Genomic DNA, 24,911 nt, shown 5'->3' with positions numbered 1-24,911 from the left:
ATGAATCCCAGCGCATAGGGTTCATAATGTCACTTTTGCGCAAAGAGCCTCAGGAGTGGGCCTTTTCTTTGCAACCTAGTGATACATGCTTTAGATCAGTGGATAGTTTTTTTTCTGCTTTGGGGCTATTATATGATGATCCTGACCGTGTCTCATCTGCTGAGACTGAGTTGAGACGTTTGAGACAGGGATCAGGTAATGTGGAAAAATATTGTACTCATTTCCGTCGGTGGTCTACTCAAATAGGGTGGAACGATCCTGCTCTGAAGAGTCTGTTTCTTGCTGGGCTTAGTGAAAGGGTTAAAGACCTGCTAATTGCTTATCCCACACCTGAAGATTTGCAACAGGCTATGCAATTAGCTATACGGGTGGATAGGAGACTGCGTGCAAGGGTTAATGAGAGCAAATCCTCTGCTATGTCAGTTTCTGGTCATGAGAATGTGTGTACTGACAGTGGAGAGCCGATGGAGATTGGAGCGATGGCACCTCGCTCTCAAGAAAAGGACCACAGATTTTCTGAAGGTTTGTGTTTCTATTGCGGAAATTCTGGTCATTTCATTAAAAGCTGTGTGCTTCGTATGAAGAAAGAAAAAAAAATGGTCAGTCATGCCCGTATTGCCTGTTTAAATTCCAAGGGTGTATTTTTAGCTGCTTCCACTATTGCTCAGGAAAAATTAATGGAATTTCGGGTGTTTGTCAATTGTGGGTCTACTCTGAATGTAATTGATGGCGGATTCTTGGAAAAACTCAATTTAAAACCCGAACCTTTGTCATCCCCCATTGCTGTGGTTTCTGTGGATGGCTCCCCTTTGAAGAATGTTACTCTCAAGGTCTGTGAATTTCCTCTCACTATTAATGGTGTTCACCATGAGAAATTGGATTTGGTAGTTTTGAATAACTTGCCTTCTCCGGTGGTGTTGGGATTGCCCTGGTTAAAATTGCACAATCCTGTACTGGATTGGTCTACCAATGAAATTAAATAATGGAGCCATAAATGTTATGACAAGTGTTGTAACGGGCGTATTGCTGCTGTGGATAGGGGGGAATTGCCTGTTCCTATTCAGGATTTTTGGAGAGTTTTTTCTGAGAAGGAATCGCAGGTTTTGCCTCCCCATAGAGACTATGATTGTACTATTGAATTTGTTCCTGGAGCGACTCTTCCTAAGAGTCGTTTATTTAATCTTACTATTCCTGAGAGAAAGGCTTTGGAGGAATACATACAGACAAGCTTGGCCGCCGGTCACATTAGGCCTTCCAAGTCTCCTGTGACTGTTGGATTTTTTTTTGTAAAAAAAAAGGACGGCGGTTTACGTCCTTGTCTGGATTTTCGTGAGATTAACAAAATTACTGTACGCAATCCTTACCCACTGCCATTGATTCCTGATCTGTTTAACCAGTTAGTGGGGGCCAAGTGGTTCTCTAAAATTGACCTTCGGGGGGCATACAATCTGTTGCGCATGAAGGAGGGTGACGAATGGAAGACTGCTTTTAACACTCCTGTGGGTCATTTTGAGAATCTGGTTATGCCTTTTGGTCTTACTAATGCTCCTGCATTTTTTCAGAATCTTATTAATGACATCCTTAGACCTTTGATTGGCAAAAATGTGGTTGTGTATTTGGATGACATTTTGATTTATTTGCCGGATCTGGAGTCTCATTGGCGGAGCGTACGTGAAGTATTACAGTTATTAATTGACAATTCGCTTTTTGCTAAGCTGGAGAAATGTGAGTTCGCTGTACAGAGAATTAGTTTTTTGGGCTACATTATCTCCAGCAAAGGTTTTGAGATGGACCCGGTGAAAGTTCAAGCTGTGCAGGAATGGCCTAGGCCTATTGGTTTGAAATCGATACAGAGGTTTTTGGGTTTCGCCAATTATTATAGAAAATTCATTAAAAATTTTTCTATTATTGTCAAACCTCTGACCGATCTCACCAGGAAAGGTGCTGATGCGGTTCAGTGGACTTCTGAGGCCATTGAAGCTTTTGTGTATCTCAAGGAGAGGTTCACCTCTGCTCCCATCCTTATGCAGCCTGATGTGACTAAGCCGTTTTTGGTTGAGGTTGATGCTTCCTCTGTGGGGGTTGGCGCAGTATTGTCTCAGGATAACGGGGATGGAGTACATCCCTGTGCCTTTTTTTCAAGAAAATTTTCGGAGACTGAACTGAATTACGATATTGGTAATCGGGAATTATTGGCTATTAAACTCGCATTTGAACACTGGCGCCACCTCTTGGAAGGTGCGGAATTTCCCGTTCAGGTTTTTACGGATCATAAAAATCTGATCTATCTTGATGCTGCCAAGCGCCTGAATGCCCGTCAGGCTAGGTGGGCACTGTTTTTCTCGCGGTTTAATTTTTCCGTTACTTACATCCCAGGTACTAAGAATGTTAAGGCGGATGCCTTGTCTCGCAGTTTTTCTCCCATAGTCGGTGCTGAGAAAGAGGAGAACATTTTACAAGAAGGTGTTGTGATAGCTGCTTTGGACTCCATTTTGGAAGATGAGATTCTTAAAGCACAGGAGAATGCCCCATCTAACACTCCCCATGGGAGGTTGTTTGTGCCTGGGACCTTTAGGAGAGATTTGTTTGTTGAGTGTCACGAATCTCGGTTGGCAGGTCATCCCGGAATCTCTGAGACCAAGAGACTGGTGGGTCGCAGTTTTTGGTGGCCTGGATGGCAGAAGGAAGTCATTAAGTGGGTGCGTCAATGTACTATATGTGCTAGATCTAAGTCCTCACATACTCCTTCTGCGGGGTTACTTTTCCCTCTGGAGGTTCCCAGTGCTCCTTGGACACATTTGGCTATGGACTTTATAACTGACCTTCCCCCCTCTGAGGGTTTTACTGTCATCTGGGTGGTCATGGACCGTTTTAGCAAGATGTGTCACTTGGTTCCCTTCGTCAAACTGCCCTGCGCTAAGACTCTTGCTAAGGCCTTTGTCAAGGAAATTGTCAGACTTCATGGCGTTCCTACTGACATTGTTTCTGATAGGGGACCTCAGTTCGTGGCTCGTTTTTGGCGCGCCTTTTGTGACAGGTTGGGAGTTCATTTGTTGTTCTCATCCGGATATCATCCTGAATCTAATGGCCAGACAGAAAGGAAAAACCAGGATGTTGAGCAGTTCTTGCGTTGTTTTGTGGCAGACAATCAAGAGGGGTGGTCTGAGTTTCTGCCACTTGCTGAATTTGCTCTGAACAATCATACATCTTCTTCTGCTGGTTGTTCGCCTTTTTTTTGTTGTTCTGGGAGACATCCGTCGTTTGGGTCGTTCTCCAAGTTGGTATCTGCCGTGCCTGAGGAGGAGAATTTTTCCGGCGATTTGGAGAGAGTTTGGACGGATGTGCGTGGTAATCTTCAGGAGGCTAACAGAAAATCTAAAGACTACTTTGATAGGAAACGACAGGAGGTTTTGTTCGCTGTTGGTGACATGGTTTGGTTGTCCTCTAGGAATCTGCGGTTGAGGATTCCTTCTAAGAAATTGGGTCCCAAGTTTGTAGGGCCCTTTAAAGGTGCTACAGGTTGTCAACCAATCTGCTGTTAGGTTGGAGGTTCCTACCTCCTGGAGAATTAATCCGGTGTTTCATGTCTCTCTGTTGAAAAAAGCTGTTGTGTCGGATTGTGACACCTCTGCCTCTGTTCCTCCGGTGGTGGAGGACGGGGAATATGAAATTTCTCGCATCCTTAATTCTAGACGGTATAGAGGTAGTTTGCAGTATCTCGTGGCCTGGAAAGGTTTCGGACCCGAGGATAACTCATGGGTGAGGTCGGATGATGTTTCCGCGTCCAGACTTATCAGAGCGTTTCACAGGAGATTTCCTGATAAGCCTGGTCCTAGGGGATCCGGAGGATCCTCTTAGAAGGGGGGGTACTGTTAGAACCTTGCTCTTAGGTTTTTTCTATTGCTGGTCACATGACCTTGTTGGCCTATTTAGTCCTGCTCCGCCCTTCTGGCTTTGCTGGACTTCATTGTATTACTACTCTTTAGCTAGCCTGTGCTCAGTATCTAACTCTGTTAGTTTGCTTGGTCTTCGGACCTCTGTGTTCTATATATTTTGTTTGTTTGTCTGTCTGCTACTATTTCTGTTAGGAGGTGTCCATTTTGCTCCCAGTCCCTAGTACTTGTAGGGATTCCTTCCCCACATCTATAGGTCTCCGTACAGACTAGCTGAGGACTTTAGCAGGTCTGATCGCAGGATCAGGTTCCCTGTTACATCGTAGGGATCAAGCTGAGTTCTATCGTAGGGACAGATCTCCTCTCTTTCCTTAGCTCTGGTAGCAGAACATAACACCGGGTTCTTGCAGCGGAAGTATCCGCACAGGCAGCGGCGCTGACATCCAATTGGTCGCGGATGCTATTTAAAATTGCCGCACAAATCGGTGATTGGTCGCTGTCTTGGCCCGCGACCAATGACTGATCTTGGCGCCAAAGTTAAACACTATTGTGCTGATTGGTCGCGGAAGCTGACCGCGACCAATCACCGATTTGGGCGCCAAATTTAAATATAGGCCGCGACCAATCACCGATTTGGGCACCAAATTTAAATATCGGCCGCGACCAATCACTGATCTTGGCTCCACATTTAAACACCGCTGTGGTGATTGGTCGCGGCCGATATTTAAATTTGGCGCCCAAATCAGTGATTGGTCGTGGGCAGCGTCGGCGACCAATCAGCACAGCGGTGTTTAAGTTTTGCGCTAAGATCAGTGATTGGTCAGGTCCGAAGACCGCGACCAATCATCGAATCGTCTTGGTGAGGACCGGGGAGCGGCGCTGCCTGTGCGGGTGCTTAGGCTGCGAGAACCCGGGACATGAGCGGGCGCTCGCAGCAGAAGTATCCCGACCCGCAGCGCCGCTCCCCGGTCCTCCCTTCCGCATGAAGGTCAGCGGCGCCGGCGGTCCTTCCGCTGCTACCGGCCAGGAGATGAGTGCCTCGCGCCGCTCATCTCCCGGCTGCATCTCCGTCCCGCAGATGGGTCCGGCGGTCGGGTTCCTTCTGCTGTTGCCGGCCGGGAGATGAGCGCCTCGCGGTGCTCATCTCCCGGCTGCATCGCCGCTCAGCTCCGTCCCGCAGATGAGCCGCTAACGGCCGCCATCTTTTTTTTAGAAATCCCCCGGCGCTGATTGGCCGCTGCTGGACCAATGAGCGACGCGGGATTTCCTGGACAGACAGACGGGATAAGACGATTATATATATAGATATGCATTGAAAACTGGACTAACAACACACGTTATATATATATATATATATATATATACACACACATACATACCCAGTACAGACCAAAAGTTTGGACACACCTTCTCATTTAAATATTTGTCAGGACTATGAAAATTATACATTCACACTGAAGGCATCAAAACTATGAATTAACACATGTGGAATTATATACTTAACAAAAAAGTATGAAACAACTGAAAATATGTCTTATATTCTAGGTTCTTCAAAGTAGCCACCTTTTGCTTTGATGACTAGAATATAAGACATATTTTCAGTTGTTTCACACTTTTTTGTTAAGTATATAATTCCACATGTGTTAATTCATAGTTTTGATGCTTTCAGTGTGAATATTTTCATAGTCATGAAAATACAGAAAAATGAGGTGTGTCCAAACTTTTGGTCTGTACTGTATATATACTGTGACATCATCACAGGTCCTGTGCGAACAGAGGGATATATATATCCGGGTGGTTTTGAAACACAGGGGGGTCAATAGACCTGATCCCTGTGTCTCGGACACCATTAGCCTTGGAAGGCACGAGGCCTGGAGGAACAGAACAGAGCTGATGGAAGCTGCTAGACCCGGCAAAGGTAAAATCGGTGCTTGAAATGGACATTGATGTTGTTACCTTGCTGAAGGCTGTATCTGAAGCCAAGCGGGCATAGCTGCCACTGAAAAGGCTCTAGGACATTACATGTGTAACATTCCTGCGAGCCACTGAGATGGACTATGTTATAGGCAGTTTATGATGTTTAATAAACTGATGGACTTTAGACTACCGGAAAACGTTGCACGTGTGCTTTAATTGACCCGGTGAAGTGAGTGCACCCCAACATGATGAATAGCGCTACCTTACAATATATATACTTAAAACTAGCAAAATTACAAGCTGAATGGCTTGTTGTGGTTGTATATAAACAGATGTAAACAATGATGCTGAATAATTGATACAGTCACTACCATACCCTATCCTGCTTGGCCACGGAGGTTGGCACCCTAAGGAACGATAATGGCGCCCCACTCAACTGTGGCTCTACCTCAGAAGCCGTAGTTAACCCTGATCTATATCAAAAAAGAACACTGATGCATTAAATAGAACTAGATATGTCTCAAGTTATACACTGTGTGCAGAATTATTAGGCAAATGAGTATTTTGATCACATGATACTTTTCATACATGTTGTTCTACTCCAAGCTGCATAGGCTTGAGAGCCAACTACCAATTAAGTAAATCTGGTGATGTGCATCTCTGTAATGAGGAGGGGTGTTAATGACATCAACACCCTATATAAGGTGTGCTTAATTATTAGGCAACTTCCTTTCCTTTGGCAAAATGGGTCAGAACAGAGATTTGACGGGCTCTGAAAAGTCCAAAATTGGGAGATGTCTTGCAGAGGGATGCAGCACTCTTGAAATTTCCAAACTTTTGAAGCGTGATCACCGAACAATCAAGCGTTCCATGGCAAATAACCAACAGGGTTGCAAGAAGCGTGTTGGCCAAAAAAGGCGCAAAATAACTGCCCATGAATTGTGGAAAATCAAGCGTGAAGCAGCCAAGATGCCATTCGCCACCAGTTTTGCCAGATTTCAGAGCTGCCACGTTACTGGAGTATCAAATATCACAAGGGATATGGCCAAGGTAAGGAAGGCAGAAAAACGACCACCTTTCAACAAGAAACATAAGATAAAACGTCAAGAATGGGCCAAGAAATATCTTAAGACTGATTTTTCAAAGGTTTTATGGACTGATGAAATGAGTGAGACTCTTGATGGGCCATATGGATGAGCCAGAGGCTGGATCAGTAAAGGGCAAAGAGCTCCACTCCGACTCAGATGCCAGCAAGGTGGAGGTGGGGTACTGGTATGGGCTGGTATCATCAAAGATGAACTTGTGGGCCCTTTTCGGGTTGAGGATGGAGTGAAGCTCAACTGCCAGACCTACTGCCAGTTTCTGGAAGACAACTTCTTCAAGCAGTGGTACAGGAAGAAGTCGGTATCGTTCAAGAAAAACATGATTTTCATGCAGGACAATGCTCCATCACATGCATCCAACTACTCCACAGCGTGGCTGGCCAGTAAAGGTCTAAAAAAAGAAAAAATAATGACATGGCCCCCTTGTTCACCTGATCTGAACCCCATAGAGAACCTGTGGTCCATCATAAAATGTGAGATCTACAGAGAGGGAAAACAGTACACCTCTCGGAACAGTGTCTGGGAGGCTTTGGTGGCTGCTGCACACAATGTTGATCAAAAACAGATCAAGCAACTGACAGAATCTATCGATAGAAGGCTGTTGAGTGTCATCATAAAGAAAGGTGGCTATATTCATCACTAATTTTTTGTGTTTTGTTTTTGCATGTCAGAAATGTTTATTTCTAAATTTTGTGCACTGATATTGGTTTACCTGGTGAAAATAAACAAGTGAGATGGGATTATATTTGGTTTTTATTAAGTTGCCTAATAATTCGGGACAGTAATAGTTACCTGCACAAACAGATATCCTCCTAAGATAGCCAAATCTAAAAAAAAACACTCCAACTTCCAAAAATATTAAGCTTGGATATTTATGAGTCTTTTGGGTTGATTGAGAACATAGTTGTTGATCAATAATAAAAATAATCCACTAAAATACAACCTGCCTAATTATTCTGCACACAGTGTATATAAAGGAAAGGGTATGACAGTCATCAGAGAATGGTTCAATAATCTGCCTCAATGCATTTTCCCAACAGGTTCATCAGGAGACTTGATACAGCGATAATTCATGATGTTCAGCAAAGTGTGCCTAATAGCCAGGTGTCCATGTATAAATTTTAGTGATGAGCGAGTATGTTCTGTTAACCCTTTCGCCGAGTACGCTCAGGCCGAGCTCCGAGTATTTACAGCTGCTCGGTGATATGCTTGAATCGCTCCCGTGTGCATGATTTGCGACTGTTTGACAGTTTTATTACATGTGAGGAATGTCTATTTCTTACACATTCTTCACATGTAATAAAGCTGCCAAACAGTCGCAAATCATGCACACGGGAGTGATTCAAACATATCACCGAGCAGCTGTACTCGGAGCTCGGCCCGAGCGTACTCGGACAGAACATACTCGCTAAACACTAATAAATATCCCTCTTCATCAAAAACCCCTCCCCATACTAGGAAACCCATTCTGATTCCTAAAGGTGAATTGTTATAAGACATATAGAATGGATTCTGCGCTACTTCTCGTGAGCTAGAGGTCCGATAATGTCCATCCCCTAGTGTGCATGTCCGGAAGTGACGCGCTTTACACTGAAACACCAGATAAACTGATTGCTGTCGTGCCACTCGTAGTAATGTGTTCCACGCCTGAGAGCATAATGGCCTATATGTGTCCAGACCATCATCCTTGTCAGTAGATAAAGTAACATACAGTTAGAGGGTTTGTCTGTGCGTTACTTCAGGTCACCTGATCACAGGGGCATAATGGGGGCATTACACTGTGGGGGAGCCTCATACATACTGCATAAGGGGCATTACACCATGTGGGGGCATCATACATACTGCATAAGGGGCATAATGGGGGCATTACACTGTGTGGGGGCATCATACATCCTGCATAAGGGGCATAATGGGGGGGATTACACTGTGCGGAGCATCATACATCCTGCATAAGGGGCATAATGGGGGCATTACACTGTGTGGGGCCATCATCCATACTGCATAAGGGGCATAATGGGGGCATTACACTGTGGGGGCATAATACATCCTGCATAAGGGGCATAATGGGGGCATTACACTGAGGGGGGCATCATACATACTGCATAAGGGGCATAATGGGGGCATTACACTGTGGGGCATCATACATACTGCATAAGGGGAATAATGGGGGCATTACACTGTGTGGGGGCATCATACATCCTGCATAAGTGGCATAATGGGGGCATTACACTGTGGGGGCATCACACATACTGCATAAGGGGCATAATGGGGGCATTATACATCCTGCATAAGGGGCATAATGGGGACATTACACTGTGTGGGGGCATCATACATCCTGCATAAGGGGCATAATGGGGACATTACACTGTGTGGGGGCATCATACATATTGTATAAGGGGTATAATGGGGGCATTACACTGTGTGGGGGCATCATACATACTGTATAAGGGGTATAATGGGGGCATTAAACTGTGGGGGTATCATACATACTGTATAAGGGGTATAATGGGGGCATTACACTGTGGGGGTATCATACATACTGTATAAGGGGTATAATGGGGCATTACACTGTGGGGGCATCATACATACTGTATAAGGGGTATAATGGGGGCATTACACTGTGGGGGCATCATACATCCTGTATAAGGGGCATAATGGGGGCATTACACTATGGGGGCATCATACATCCTGCATAAGGGGCATAATGGGGGCATTACACTGTGTGGGGGCATCATACATCCTGCATAAGGGGCATAATGGGGACATTACACTGTGTGGGGGCATCATACATCCTGCATAAGGAGCATAATGGGGGCATTACACTGTGTGGGGGCATCATACATCCTGCATAAGGGGCATAATGGGGACATTACACTTTGTGGGGGCATCATACATCCTGCATAAGGGGCATAATGGGGACATTACACTGTGTGGGGGCATCATACATACTGTATAAGGGGTATAATGGGGGCATTACACTGTGTGGGGGCATCGTACATACTGTATAAGGGGTATAATGGGGGCATTACACTGTGGGGGTATCATACATACTGTATAAGGGGTATAATGGGGGCATTACACTGTGGGGGCATCATACATACTGTATAAGGGGTATAATGGGGGCATTACACTGTGGGGGCATCATACATCCTGTATAAGGGGCACAATGGGGGCATTACACTGTGTGGGGGCATCATACATCCTGTATAGGGGCATAATGGGGGCATTACACTGTGGGGGCATCATACATCCTGCATAAGGGGCATAATGAGGGCATTACACTGTGTGGGGGCATCATACATCCTGCATAGAGGGCATAATGGGGGCATTACACTGTGTGGGGGCATCATACATCCTGCATAAGGGGCATAATGGGGGCATTACACTGTGTGGGGGCATCATACATCCTGCATAAGGGGCATAATGGGGGCATTACGCTGTGGGGGCAATAAAGGGGTCCTGTACTATGAGAACAATACATTTCCTCCCTTCCTGTCTCCATAGTTGGGTCGTATGTATCTATTACAGGAAACAGAACAAAAACCTTATGATTCTTATAAAGGGGCAACACAAGACCCCAAAAGAGTCTCCGTGCTGAAGGGGTTAATGTCCCCTGCGCCCAGTAATGGGGGGTCTCCACATACCTCCACCTGCAAAGCCGCCACCACATATATGGCTGCTCTGTGCGCACAGGACCTGTGATGAGGTCACAGGAGGGGAGGAGTCAGGGGTCACATGATCAGGGGCCTCAGTGGATGCAGGACTCTGCTGTGCTGGTTGTCATGGTGCTGGATGAGCTGCAGTTTATGTGTGGGGTCAGGAGGGGTTTACAGGGGGGATGTAGCAGAGCCGTGTGTGTACGAGGTGTACGGAGCAGAGCCGTGTGTGTACGAGGTGTACGGAGCGGAGCCGTGTGTGTACGAGGTGTACGGAGCGGAGCCGCGTGTGTACGAGGTGTACGGAGCGGAGCCGCGTGTGTACGAGGTTTACGGAGCGGAGCCGCGTGTGTACGAGGTGTACGGAGCGGAGCCGCGTGTGTACGAGGTGTACGGAGCGGAGCCGCGTGTGTACGAGGTGTACGGAGCGGAGCCGCGTGTGTACGAGGTGTACGGAGCGGAGCCGCGTGTGTACGAGGTGCACGGAGCGGAGCCGCGCGTGTACGAGGTGCACGGAGCGGAGCCGCGCGTGTACGAGGTGCACGGAGCAGAGCCGCGCGTGTACGAGGTGTACGGAGCAGAGCCGCGCGTGTACGAGGTGTACGGAGCGGAGCCGCGCGTGTACGAGGAGTACGGAGCGGAGCCGCGCGTGTACGAGGAGTACGGAGCGGAGCCGCGCGTGTACGAGGTGTGCGGAGCGGAGCCGCGCGTGTACGAGGTGTGCGGAGCGGAGCCGCACGTGTACGAGGTGTGCGGAGCGGAGCCGCGCGTGTACGAGGAGTACGGAGCGGAGCCGCGCGTGTACGAGGAGTACGGAGCGGAGCCGCGCGTGTACGAGGTGTGCGTAGCCACGCGTGTACGGAGCGGAGCCGCGTGTGTACGAGGCGTACAGAGCGGAGCCGGGTGTGTACGAGGCGCACGGAGCGGAGCCACGTGTGTACGAGGCGAGCGGAGCCGTGTCTGTACGAGGCGTACGGAGCGGAGCCGCGTCTGTGCGAGGCGTATGGAGCCGTGTGTGTATGAGGTGTACGGAGCAGAGCCGCGCGTGTACGAGGTGTACGGAGCGGAGCCGCATGTGTATGAGGCGTACGGAGAGGAGATGGGTGTACGAGGTGTACGGAGCGGAGCCATGTGTGTACGAGGTGTACTGAGCGGAGCTGTGTGTGTTCGAGGTGTACGGAGCGGAGCCGCGTGTGTACGAGGTGTACGGAGCGGAGCCGTGTGTGTTCGAGGTGTACGGAGCACATATGGGGTATCAGCGTATTCAGGAGAAATTGCACAACAAATGGTATGGTGCATTTTCTCTTTTTACTATTCTGAAAATGCTAAATTTGAGCATTAAACAGAAGTTTTGTGGTAAAAATAAGATTTTTTTATTTTCTTGACTCAACGTCATAAACTTCTGTGAAGCACCTGTGGGTTCAAGGTGCTCACCACATATCTTGATAAATTCCTTGAGGGGTCTAGTTTCCAAAATGGGGTCACTTGTAGGGGGTTTCCACTATTTAGGCACATCAGGGGCTCTTGAAACGCAACAATGCGTCCACTACCGACTCCAGCCAATTTTTTGTTGCTAAAGTCGAATGGTGCTCCTTTCCTTCCGCGCCCTGCCGTGACCCCAAACATTAGTCTTCCACCACATATGGGATACCAGCGTATTCAGGAGTAATTGCACAACAAATTGTATGGTCCATTTTCTCATGTTAGATTTGTGAAAATGCTAAATTTTGGACAAAATAAAATTTTTGTGGGAAAAAATAAAATGTTCATTTTTTTCCATTCACATTCCATTAATTCCTGTGAAGCCCCTGAAGGGCTAATAAACTTAATGTATGTTGTTTTGAGCACCTTAAGGGGTGCAGTCTTTAGAATGGTGTCACTTTTGGGTATTTTCTGTCATATAGACCCCTCAAAGTCGCTTCAAATGTGATGTGGTCCCTAAAAAAATGGTTTTGTAAATTTTGTTGGAAAAATGAAAAATCGCTGGTCAACTTTTAACCCTTATAGCTACCTAATAAAAAAAAAAAATTTGGTTCCAAAATTGTGCTGATGTAAAGTAGACATGTTAGACATGTGGGAAATGTTATTTATTAACTATTTTTTGTGAAATATCTCTCTGATTTAAAGGCATAGGAATTCAAAGTATGAAAATTGTGACATTTTCGAAATTTTCGCCAAATTTCCATTGTTTTTTCACAAATAAACGCAAGTCATTTCAAAGAAATTTTACCAATGTTGTGAAGTACAACATGTCACAAAAAAGAAAAAAAACAGTCTCAGAATCCGTGGGATCCGTTGAAGCGTTCCAGAGTTATTACCTCATAAAGTGACAGTGGTCAGAATTGAAAAAAAATGGCCTGGTCAATAACCCACAAAAGTGGCTCAGTCCTTAAGGGGTTAAATGGAGTATAATTACTATTATAGCGCCACTAATTCCTTGGCGCTTTACATGTGTAAAAGGGTATACATAGCAAACAACGAGTACAATAATTTGAACAAAAATTAGTCACCGACTGGTACAGGAGGAGAGAGAACCCTGCCAGCGAGGGCTCACAATCTACAAAGGATGGGTGAGTACAGTAGGTGAGGGAATATTTGACACGTTCCCTAAAAATTTATGGATTAGTATTGCAGTAATATCTGATATGTCTGATGACCACGGTTTTAGGTACTGGCCTTGTAGTATGGTATTGGTCAGCGACCAAGTGTGAATAGTTTGGAACAACACACAACTGCCAGACTTTAAATGGAGTATAAAGAACGCCTTGTAAACACCACAACACACGGCTCTACTTCGTACACCTCGTACACGCACGGCTCCGCTCTGTACACCTCGTACACGTAAAGCTCTACTACGTACGCCTTGTACACGCACGGCTATGCACACCTCGTACACGCACGGCTCCGCTTCGCACCCCTTGTACATGCTGTGACGGATCAGCTATTGGGTAGGCGCAGTTTCACACAGGAATGCAGCCTGCAGGTTCAAAAACAAACTGGTGGTTTATTAAAGGTCCATAAACCAACCAGGAAAACAAAACACAACAGGCTTTTTTCTGGAACAAAAGGTATAACAGAACAAAACTCAAAATAACCCGTCCATATGCAGTACGGTTTCAGCCGTTTAAATGTAGTGCTTTTCTCTGCCTCCAGAAGACTGAGCAGCACAGGCAAGGTCTGCTCACCTTGCCCAACACACAGTACACTGAGACAGGCGCAGCTGTATTAAATCAGGCCTTATAAGACCTGGACTGGAGGTGAGCAGCTGTTCCCCTCCCTCAGCTTTTTCAGCTGCTCGTAAAACCCGGCCCTTTAATCCGAGCCCATTAACTCCCTCTCAGCACTATGTGTGCTGGAGCCTGCTTCTTCGGGTTCTACATCACCGAAGCTTGGTACTTCGGGGACACATACCTCCCGTCCACGACCTGTCCGGTAGCAACCTTACATACCCCCCTTCTGTCCAAAGCGGGGGCCTTGGCACATTCTGCCACCATACAATAGACCCTTGATAGGGCATCAGCATTACCTGGAAACTAAAATCTTGTAGGGCTAGGAACCATCTAGTTACTCGGGCATTGTTCCCCTTCTTTTCTCACATTCACCGCAGTGGGGCATGGTCCGACACTAACCTGAACCTTCTACCTAACAGGCAATATCTCAGAGTGTCCAATGCCCACTTGATGGCTAAACATTCTTTTTCCACTATAGAGTAGTTCTTCTCGCATGTGGACAGTTTCCGACTGAGGTACAGTGCAGACCAAAAGTTTGGACACACCTTCTCATTTAAAGATTTTTCTGTATTTTCATGACTATGAAAATTGTACATTCACACTGAAGGCATCAAAATTATGAATTAACACATGTGGAATTATATACTTAATAAAAAAGTGTGAAACAACTGAAAATATGTCTTATATTCTAGGTTCTTCAAAGTAGCCACCTTTTGCTTTGATGACTGCTTTGCACACTCTTGGCATTGTCTTGATGAGCTTCAAGAGGTAGTCACCGGAAGTGGTCTTCCAACAATCTTGAAGGCGTTCCCAGAGATGCTTAGCACTTGTTGGCCCTTTTGCCTTCACTCTGCTGTCCAGCTCACCCCAAACCATCTCGATTGGGTTCAGGTCTGGTGACTGTGGAGGCCAGGTCTTCTGGCGTAGCACCCCCATCACTCTCCTGCTTGGTCAAATAGCCCTTACACAGCCTGGAGGTATGTTTGGGGTCATTGTCCTGTTGAAAAATAAATGATGGCCCAACTAAACGCAAACCGGATAGAATAGCATGCGGCTGCAAGATGCTGTGGTAGCCATGCTGGTCCAGTATGCCTTCAATTTTGAATAAATCCCCAACAGTGTCACCAGAAAAGCACCCCCACACCATCACACCTCCTCCTCCATGCTTCACGGTGGGAACCAGGCATGTAGAGTCCATCCGTTCACCTTTTCTGCTTCGCACAAAGACACGGCGGTTGGAACCAAAGATCTCAAATTTGGACTCATTAGACCAAAGCACTGATTTCCACTGGTCTAATGTTCATTCCTTGTGCTCTTTAGCCCAAACAAGTCTCTTCTGCTTGTTGTCTGACCTTAGCAGTGGTTTCCTAGCAGCTATTTCACCATGAAGGCCTGCTGCGCAAAGTCTCCTCTTAACAGTTGTTGAAGAGCTGTGTCTGCTGCTAGAACTCTGTGTGGCATTGACCTGGTCTCTAATCTGAGCTGCTGTTAACCTGCGATTTCTGAGGCTGGTGACTCGGATAAACTTATCCTCAGAAGCAGAGGTGACTCTTGGTCTTCCTTTCTTGGGGCGGTCCTCATGTGAGCCAGTTTCTTTGCTGCACTTGATGGTCTTTGCAACTGCACTTGGGGACACTTTCAAAGTTTGCCCAATTTCTCAGATTGACTGACCATCATTTCTAAATGTAATGATGGCCACTTCTTTTTCTTTACTATGTGTTAATTCATAGTTTTGATGCCTTCAGTGTGAATGTACAATTTTTATAGTCATGAAAATACAGAAAAATCTTTAAATGAGGTTTGTCCAAACTTTGGTCTGTACTGTACATTAGAGGGTGTTCCTCTCTGTTAATCTGATGGGACAAGACTGCTCCCACCCCAACATCCGATGCATCCATCTGGACCACAAACTCTTTGGAGAAGTTGGGCGCCACCAAGACTGGCTGTTTACAGAGGGCCAGTTTCAATTCCTGGAAGGCCACTTCAGCTTCCGTGGACCACTTGGCCATAGCTGACTTCATCCCTTTCAGCAGATCCGTCTGCTATCAGGGCAAAGCTAGGGACAAATCTTCGATAGTAGCCCACGATGCCTTGAAATGCCCTGACCTGCTTCTTCGAGAGGGGCTGTGGCCAGTTCAGGATCGCCTCGACCTTATTTATTTGTGGTTTTATTTCCCCTCTACCAACCACGTAGCCCTGATACTTTGCTTCCTCAATCTCCATGGCACATTTCTTCAGGTTGATGGTAAAGCCGCCTTCCTTAGGGCGTCAAGTATGGCTTGAACTTTTCCAAAAATACTTTCCCAGTCCTGGCTGAATATGATGATGTCATCTAGGTAGGCCGCTGCATACTTTTTGCGGGGTGCTAAGATCCAGTCCATGGCTCTCTGGAAGGTGGCCGGAGCTCCCTGCAACCCAAACGCCATCCTGACATATTGATAACATCGGTCTGGCATCGAGAAGGCCATCTTCTCCTTGGCCTCTTTGGACAGGGGAATTTGCCAATATCCTTTGGTGAGGTCCAGGGTGGTGATGTACCGAGCGGGTCCTAGCCTTTCAATAAGCTCATCTAATCTAGGCATTGGGTAGGCGTCGTACTTCAAGACCTCGTTCAGCTTCCTATTATTGTTGCAAAACCGTGATTCTCCGTCTGCTTTCGGCACTAAGACTATAGGACTGGACCAGCCACTCTTGGACTCCTCAATGACTCCCAGGTTCAGGATCCGCTTCACCTCTTTCGAGATCACCTCTCTGCAGGCCTCTGGGCTCCGATATGGTTTTAGGTTGACACGAACATGAGTCTCTGTGAGTACTTCATGCTCTATGACTCGAGTGAGTCCTGGCAACTCCGAAAACAGGTCTTTATTTTACTGTAGCAACTCTTTGCACTGTTGCTTTTGGGCACGTGACAGTGACTCTGCCACCTTGACCTCTTTCACATCAGCGTCAGGCTCAGCCACTAAACACGATGCTTCCATGGGTTCCCTATCTCGCTATGGCTTAATCAAGTTGACGTACACCTGGTAGGGCTTCCTTCTCTCTGGCTGGTGGAGTTTATAGTTGACCTCACCAACCTTTTTAACTGTTTCGTAGGGGCCCTGCCACTTCACCAGGAATTTGCTCTCCACTGTAGGTACCAGTACCCAATCCCTAGGGTTGAAGTGTCTCACTCGTGCTGATCTATTGTACACCCTATATTGCGCCTCTTGTGCTTGGAGGAGGTGCTCTTTCATGGTGGGAATCACCCTGGCAATTCTCTCTTGCATTTGGGCCACGTGTTCGATTACACTCCTGTAGGGTATAGACTCCGCCTCCCAGGTCTCCTTTGCCACATCCAGGAGTCCTTGGGGTGTCAGCCATCCAACAGTTCAAAAGTGGACAATCCAGTAAAGGACTGTGGTACCTCTCTGATGGAGAAGAGAAGGTATGGAAGTAGGCAGTCCCAGTCTCGGCCGTCCTTCTCTACGACCTTCTTTAACATGGCCTTCAAGGTTTTGTTGAACCTTTCCACCAAGCCATCCGTCTGTGGATGGTAGACTGAGGGCCGTAGTTGTGTGATTTGCAGAGTTTTGCACTACTCTCTCAACACCTTTGACATAAATGGGGTCCCTTGATCAGTTAGGATCTCCTTAGGTAACCCCATTCTAGAAAAAAAATGGACCAACTCCCGAGCTATACACTTGGAGGTAGCTTTCGGATATCATGTCGCATAGTCGAGTACCACCAGGATATACTGATGCCATCTGGAGGACTTTAACAGGGGCCCCACCAGATCCATGACTATGCGATCAAAGGGCACCTCAATGATAGGTGACGGCACCGGAGGCGTGTCACCGGGGAGGTCAGCTGGCAGGTGGGACAGGACCTACAATAATTTACAATTTCTCAGTGACAACCGGGTCAATAGAACCTCTGGAGGATTAGTTCCTGTGTTTTTTCTACCCCCAGGCAACCACCTAACGCATGTTCATGGGCCATGTCTAATACCTTACGACTGTATGCTCGACGAGCTCCCCTCTCACCTTGGTGACTCGGTATAGCAAGTCCCCATTGACGGCAAAGTATGGGTATCTGGTGTCACCCCCGGCTCTTGAGCAACAACGTTAAGTATGGACACATTATCAAATGTCCCTTTAAGAGTTAAATCCCTGAGTTGGGCAGTTCCAAAGTTTCCCTCGGACACCTCCAGCTCAGGGATGTTGGCATCAGGGGATGCTGCCCCATCCTCATCACCCACAAACACACATGGGAAACTCTTCGGTTACGGCCTGCGGCGAGGTTTCTTCAGGGGTGTTCTGGCTGTCATCTGAGCAACCAGGTGTCACCACTTTCCCCCACGTCCCAGAATAATGCACAGTCCCGTCCGATTATTGTCAGGTGCAACAAGTCTTTAACGACCCCCACTTCCTGAGCTGTGGTGCCACAGTCCACGTTTACATCCACCCGGGTAACAGGACATTTTTTAGCGTCCCCATGGATACACCGGACACCCACCACCTTCCCAGGAACCAGCCAATGAGGGAGTTTGGCGCTTATCAGGGTTACCAAACTTCCTGAGTCCAGCAGTCCAGACACTTGCATCCGTTCACGGACACTGAGCATGCCTGAGGGCTCTCGCCGTGTTGATGAACCGCGCTACAGGCAGGGTAGGCAAAGTAGGAGCAATGCCGGCCTACGCTGCAGTCCATTGGCTCAGAGTTCCTGGGCCACCGAGCAGCTATATGGCCAGGGGCATGACAACTCCAACAGAGGATGGATTGGGACTGATTCCCCAGCTGCGATTCATCAGCCTCTTAGACTTTGGACGAACGCCCAGTGAAGAAGATTTAGTCCCCTTCTTTTAGAGCCCCAGAAAGGTGACCTAACCACTGCTTGACCACCCAAGGAACCCTCTACCTCCCGGTACCTCTCTACTAGGCCCACCAGATTGTCTGCATTTTAGGGATCTCCCTGGGCAACACAGGACTAAATCGGCTTTGGCAGAGAGTGGATAAACCAATCCATGACCACTCTCTTGACCATCTGGCTGGGGAACAATTCTCTGGCTGCAGCCACTTCTGTACCAGGTGCAGAAGACCAAACATTTGTGACCAAGGAGGTTTGTCCCTGTGGAAGTCCCACAGGTGGACTCGTTGTACTCTCACTGCCAGGGTTATGCCCAGCCACGCCAGGATCTCAGCTTTAAACTTGCTATACTCCTTAGAGTCCTGCAGTGCCAGATCAAAATACGCCTTCTGTGGTTCCCCGATCAGATATGGCGCAAGATCCTCCACCCACTGCTCCGGTGGTAGTCTCTCACGGTCCGCCACCCTCTCAAAGACGGCCAGGAACGCCTCAACGTCATCCCCAGGAGTCATCTTTTGCAACGCCCCTCTCACGGTTTTCCTCACCTGGCTCTCATCGCTTTGGCCTGGAGGTGGTGCGGCTTCACTGATACGGAGGGCCTCCGCCAGGAGCGTCATCTGTTCCTACTGCTGTTGCTGCTGCATCTATTGCTGTTGAAGCTGGAACTGTTGTACTATCAATTTGTTAGTCTCCTGCTGAGCTTGCTGCTGATGCATATTCGCCTGCACCAGTTGCTTTATGAGCTCCTCCATGCTGCCGGAGGAACCTTGCTGGCTGGCGGCCTTCACCCAGGACATATACGTTTTCCTGTAGCAGTCACACTGCCCCTTGGGATTTGTGCCCACATTCTCCACCAATTTGTGACAGATTAGTTCTCGGGTAGGTGCAGGTTCACACAGAAATGCAGTCCTCAGGTTCCAAAGCAAACTGGTGGTTTATAAAATGTCCATAAACCAACTAGGAAAACAAAACATAACAGCCTTTTTCTGGCACAAAAGGTATAATAGAACAAAACGCAAAATAACCCGTCCATATGCAGCACGGCTTCAGCCGTTTAAATGTAGAGCTTTCCTCTGCCTCCAGCAGACTCTGAGCAGCACATGCAAGGTCTGCTCACCTTGCACAACACACAGCACACTGAGACAGGCGCAGCTGTCTTAAATCAGGCCTTCCAAGACCTGGACTGGAGGTAAGTGTCCAGCTCTCTCAGCTGCTCGTAAAACCCGGCCCTTTAATCCGGGCCCATTAACTCCCTCTCAGCACTATGTGTGCTGGTGCCTGCTTCTCCGGGTCCTACATCACTGAAGGTTGGTACTTCAGGGACACATACCTCCCGTCCACGACCTGTCCGGCAGCCACCTTACAGCGTACAGATATGCACACCTCGTACACGCACGGCTCTGCACAGTACACCTCGAACACACACGGCTCCGCTCTGTACACACGCTGTTCCTTTCCGTACACCTTGTACGTGCGCGGCTCCACTTCATACACCTCGTACACGTGCGGCTCCGCTCCGTACACCTCGTACACGCGCGGCTCCGCTCCGTACACCTCCGTAAACCTCGTGCACGCCCGGCTCCGTTCCGTACACCTCGTACACATGCGGCTCCGCTCCATACACCTTGCACACATGCGGCTCCGCTCCGTACACCTCGTACAAGCAGCTCCGCACACTTCGTACACACGCGGCTCCGCTCCGTACACCTCGTACACGTGCGGCTCCGCTCCGTACACTTCGTACACGCGCGGCTCCGCTCCGTACACCTCGTACACGCGCAGCTCCGCTCCGTACACCTCGTACACGCGTGGCTCCGCTCCGTACACGCGCGGCTCCGCTCCGTACACTTCGTACACGCGCGGCTCCGTACACCTCGTACAAGCGGCTCGGCTCCGTACACACGCGGCTCCGTTCCGTACACTTCGTACACACGCGGCTCCGCTCCGTACACGCTCGGCTCCGCACACCTCGTACACACGCGGCTCTGCTCCGTACACCTCGTACACATGCGGCTCCGCTCCGTACACCTCGTACACATGCGCGGCTCCGCTCCGTACACCTCGTACACATGCGGCTCCACTCCGTACACCTCGTACACGTGCGGCTCCGCTCCGTACACCTCGTACACGCTCGGCTCCGCTCCGTACACCTCGTACACGCTCGGCTCCGCTCCGTACACCTCGTACACACGTGGCTCCGCTCCGTACACCTCTTACACACGCGGCTCCGCTCCGTACACCTCGTACACACGCACGGCTCCGCTCCGTACACCTCGTACACATGCGGCTCCACTCCGTACACCTCGTACACGCGGCTCCGCTCCGTACACTTCGTACACACATGGCTCCGCTCCGTACACCTCGTACACACGGCTCTGCTCCGTACACCTCGTACACACGCGTCTCTGCTCCGTACACCTCGTTCACACGCGTCTCTGCTCCGTACACCTCGTACACACACGGCTCCGCTCCGTACACCTCGTACACACACGGCTCCGCTCCGTACACCTCGTACACACGGCTCTGCTCCGTACGACTCGTACACGCACGGCTCTGCTCCATACACCTCGTACACACACGGCTCCGCTCCGTACACCTCGTACACACACGGCTCTGCTCCGTACACCTCGTACACACGTGGCTCTGCTCCGTACACCTCATACACACGCGGCTCTGCTCCGTACACCTCGTACACACGCGGCTCCGCTCCGTACACCTCGTACACGCGCGGCTCTGCTCCGTACACCTCGTACACAGGCGGCTCTGCTACATCCACACTGTAAACCCCTCCTGACCCCACACATAAACTTCAGCTCATCCAGCACCATGACAACCAGCACAGCAGAGTCCTGCATCCACTGAGGCCCCTGATCATGTGACCCCTGACTCCTCCCCTCCTGTGACCTCATCACAGCTCCTGTGCGCACAGAGCAGCCATATATGTGGTGGCGGCTCTGCAGGTGGAGGTATGTGGAGACCCCCCATTACTGGGCGCAGGGGGCATTAACCCCTTCAGCACGGAGACTCTTTTGGGGTCTTGTGTTGCCCCTTTATAAGAATCATAAGGTTTTTGTTCTGTTTCCTGTAATAGATACATACGACCCAACTATGGAGACAGGAAGGGAGGAAACGTATTGTTCTCATAGTACAGGACCCCTTTACTGCCCCACAGTGTAATGCCCCCATTATGCCCCTTATGCAGGATGTATGATGCCCCCCACACAGTGTTAATGCCCCCATTATGCCCCTTATGCAGGATGTATGATGCCCCACACAGTGTAATGCCCCCATTATGCCCCTTATGCCGGATGTATGATGCCCAACACAGTTTAATGCCCCCATTATGCCCCTTATGCAGGATGTATGATGCCCCCACACAGTGTAATGCCCCCATTATGCCCCTTATGCTGTATGCATGATGCCCCCACACAGTGTAATGCCCCCATTATGCCCCTTATGCAGGATATATGATGCCCCCATACAGTGTAATGCCCCCATTATGCCCCTTATGCAGGATGTATGATGCCCCCACAGTGTAATGCCCCATTATGCCCCTTATGCAGGATGTATGATGCCCCCACACAGTGTAATGCCCCCATTATGCCCCTTATGCAGTATGTATGATGCCCCCACACAGTGTAATGCCTCCATTATGCCCCTTATGCAGGATGTATGATGCCCCCACACCGTGTAATGCCCCCACTATGCCCCTTATGCAGGATATATGATGCCCCCACACAGTGTAATGCCCCCATTATGCCCCTTATGCAGGATGTATGATGCCCCCACACAGTGTAATGCCCCCATTATGCCCCTTATGCAGGATGTATGATGCCCCACACAGTGTAATGCCCCCATTATGCCCCTTTTGCAGGCCTTACTAGATATTGAGGCTTTGTACAGTAATATATCGCATGAGGATGATATCAGAGGAGTAAGATGTTTATAGAAATCGAGATCAATAGAGTGTAGCAGACATAATGACTTCATGGAGGATCTTCTAAAATTCATTCTTACTCATAACGTCTTTATTTTTGACAGGAAGTACTTACCCGAGCTCAGGGGTACTGCGATGGGGAGCTCCTGTACTCCCTCATCTGCTAATCTATTCCTGGGCTGATGAGAGGAAAACAACATACTCAGGGATGATTATAAGTGGTGGCAACCATATATTGGGGCATGATATAGATATATTGACAACATTTTTATCATCTGGTCAGGGACGAGTGAACAATTTCTTGAATTTGGAACTCAATAACCATAGAGTGGGCCTTAGATTTATATCAGAGTTTAATTATTCCTACCAGTTGCCTTTCCTTGATGTACCAATCAAGAAAGTATGGGATGGGAGCCAGGGCTGTGGAGTCGGCAAGCCAAACCTTCGACTTCTACTCCTAAATTTCCATGACACCGTCTCCGACTTCACAACTCCGACTCCCTCATACATGGCTCATGTTTAAGTGATAAATTTACAGTAGGACAAATTTTTCTCAGCTAAAAGTCTAGACCCTTAGATCAGGAATAGGAAAGACATTTATAGGACATTTCATAACTTTACCAAATTCTTATGAAAAAATATTCCTCACAAACTGCATTGAACTACTGTACCCAATTTATTATTTATTTTAGGCGCCGGAGTGGGTCAATTTTATACCGACTCCAACTCCACCAAAATGGGCACCGACTCCACAGCTCTGGTTTAGACCCTAGGGACACTCATCTACCATAAACTATTAAAGTGGGATAGCCACCACTGCATCCTACTAAAAAAAAAGCAATATCCAAGGGCCAATATTTACAGTTGAGAAGAAACTGCTCTAATGTCACAGATATTAATATACAGGCAATAGACATAAACACCAGATTCAGGGAAAAAGGTACCCACAGTACATTTTGGATTCCGCATTATTGTTTGCAGAAAAACAGGAGAGAGAGATACTCCTACATACCTAACCAAGACACCAAGAAAAATATGGGATAACACAAGTAATAGGAACTTGTGACAATCAGAGTGACCATATCTTTATTATCCTCAGAAAACGCTAGGATGTACTTGTGGCCGACCTGGACCTGAGGGTGCTGTGTGATCTACTCCCACAATATCTTTCAGAAAGAGTTGGTCAATTAGGGACCGTTTAGTGCATAGTTTCTATAAAAACCTGCACCCAAGGGGACATGGCTAGATAGAAGAATCTGTGGTTTATTTAGATGTGTAGAAAGTTGTACATGTAATTGGATAAGACCATGTAAATCTTTCTCGAGTTCCTCTACAGGTGAAACCTTTCTCCAGAGGGATTATTCCAACTATAAAACCTCAGGACTTGTGTATGTGGCCACATGCACCTACCTCCTAGATTATGTATGCACGACCAAGAGGCAGTCTAAGAGGAGTGTGGAGGGGGCATTTGGGCGAAATATGCCATGGGTGTCACGGGTGTGTCAGAGGTGACAGACAGTCGCCCTGCAGGGGTTTGCAGGAGATCTCCACGTTTGGCAATGCAGACAGCTGCCTAGATGGATGGCTGTGTTTAGGACCCAGATTCTACCTCCATTTAGTCTGGGTGTATATACACCTGGTGTGTCTATGTTGGCGTCGCCGGGTATACTCATTTCTACTTGGAACTTGGCTGAAGCAGCATCACGTCCTCTTTGGAGTCTTGAGGCCGTGTGCCCTGTTGGAGTTTCTTCTAAAGCGAAATTGTAATTCCCCTGTGTTGTAATTCCCCTGTGTTGTCTTTAGAGTGCTAGCGGAGGTTGACTAGTGCTCATCTCCTTCCACCCCCAGCTATAGCCTTATGCCAGGGATAGTTGGGCGAGGCATGTGATGGGCAACAGCTGCGGAGGGGGGAGACAGAGTGATGCTAGTCCAGATTAGAAGGTCACCTCTTCCCCCTTTTCCCTAGTATCTGGGCTCCCTTTCTCCTCTGTGTTGCACTCACACCTGGCGTGACTCTCTGTGTTGCACTCACACCTGGCGTGACATCGGGACACCCCATTAGTGAGAAACATGAACAGTGCACATTGAGGTGAAACAAGAAACATCTCCTTTTGCATCATTGAGGTGGTTAAACCCAATGTGAGAGGCGGTGATCTCAATAAATGTATTCTCAAAAAAAGTGAGTGGATTTCCAGACTGGATTCACTAGGCCCTAAGGGACTGAATGAGCAAATTTCCTATGCCTGTTTTGTATGAATACAGTCCCATTCCGGATTACATTTTAGGATTTTATACTCTACCCATTGCTACTCAGTTCCCTGTATTGTTTT

The 24,911-nt window shown here is 48.1% G+C and overlaps 2 protein-coding genes across 2 annotated transcripts in view; both read right to left on the bottom strand.

Moving 5' to 3' along the window:
- The window catches only part of LOC141182796 (uncharacterized), a 36,696-nt gene extending 26,064 nt beyond the window's left edge, over nucleotides 1–10,632 (bottom strand). The window contains exon 1 of the mRNA XM_073660906.1: nucleotides 10,558–10,632. The gene's annotated coding sequence lies outside the window, so the exon portion shown is untranslated. The remainder of the gene's footprint in view (nucleotides 1–10,557) is intronic.
- The window catches only part of LOC141182798 (gastrula zinc finger protein XlCGF66.1-like), a 362,704-nt gene that overhangs the window by 192,302 nt on the left and 145,491 nt on the right, over nucleotides 1–24,911 (bottom strand). The gene's annotated exons all lie outside the window — the stretch shown is intronic.

The sequence above is a fragment of the Phyllobates terribilis genome, unplaced genomic scaffold (genome assembly GCF_046119375.1).
Source record: "Phyllobates terribilis strain yellow unplaced genomic scaffold, ASM4611937v1 Scaffold_36__1_contigs__length_13169755, whole genome shotgun sequence".
Classification (NCBI taxonomy): Eukaryota; Metazoa; Chordata; class Amphibia; order Anura; family Dendrobatidae; genus Phyllobates; species Phyllobates terribilis.
The sequence above is the reverse complement of the archived record's forward strand: the minus strand, read 5'-3'. Positions and strand labels throughout refer to the sequence as shown.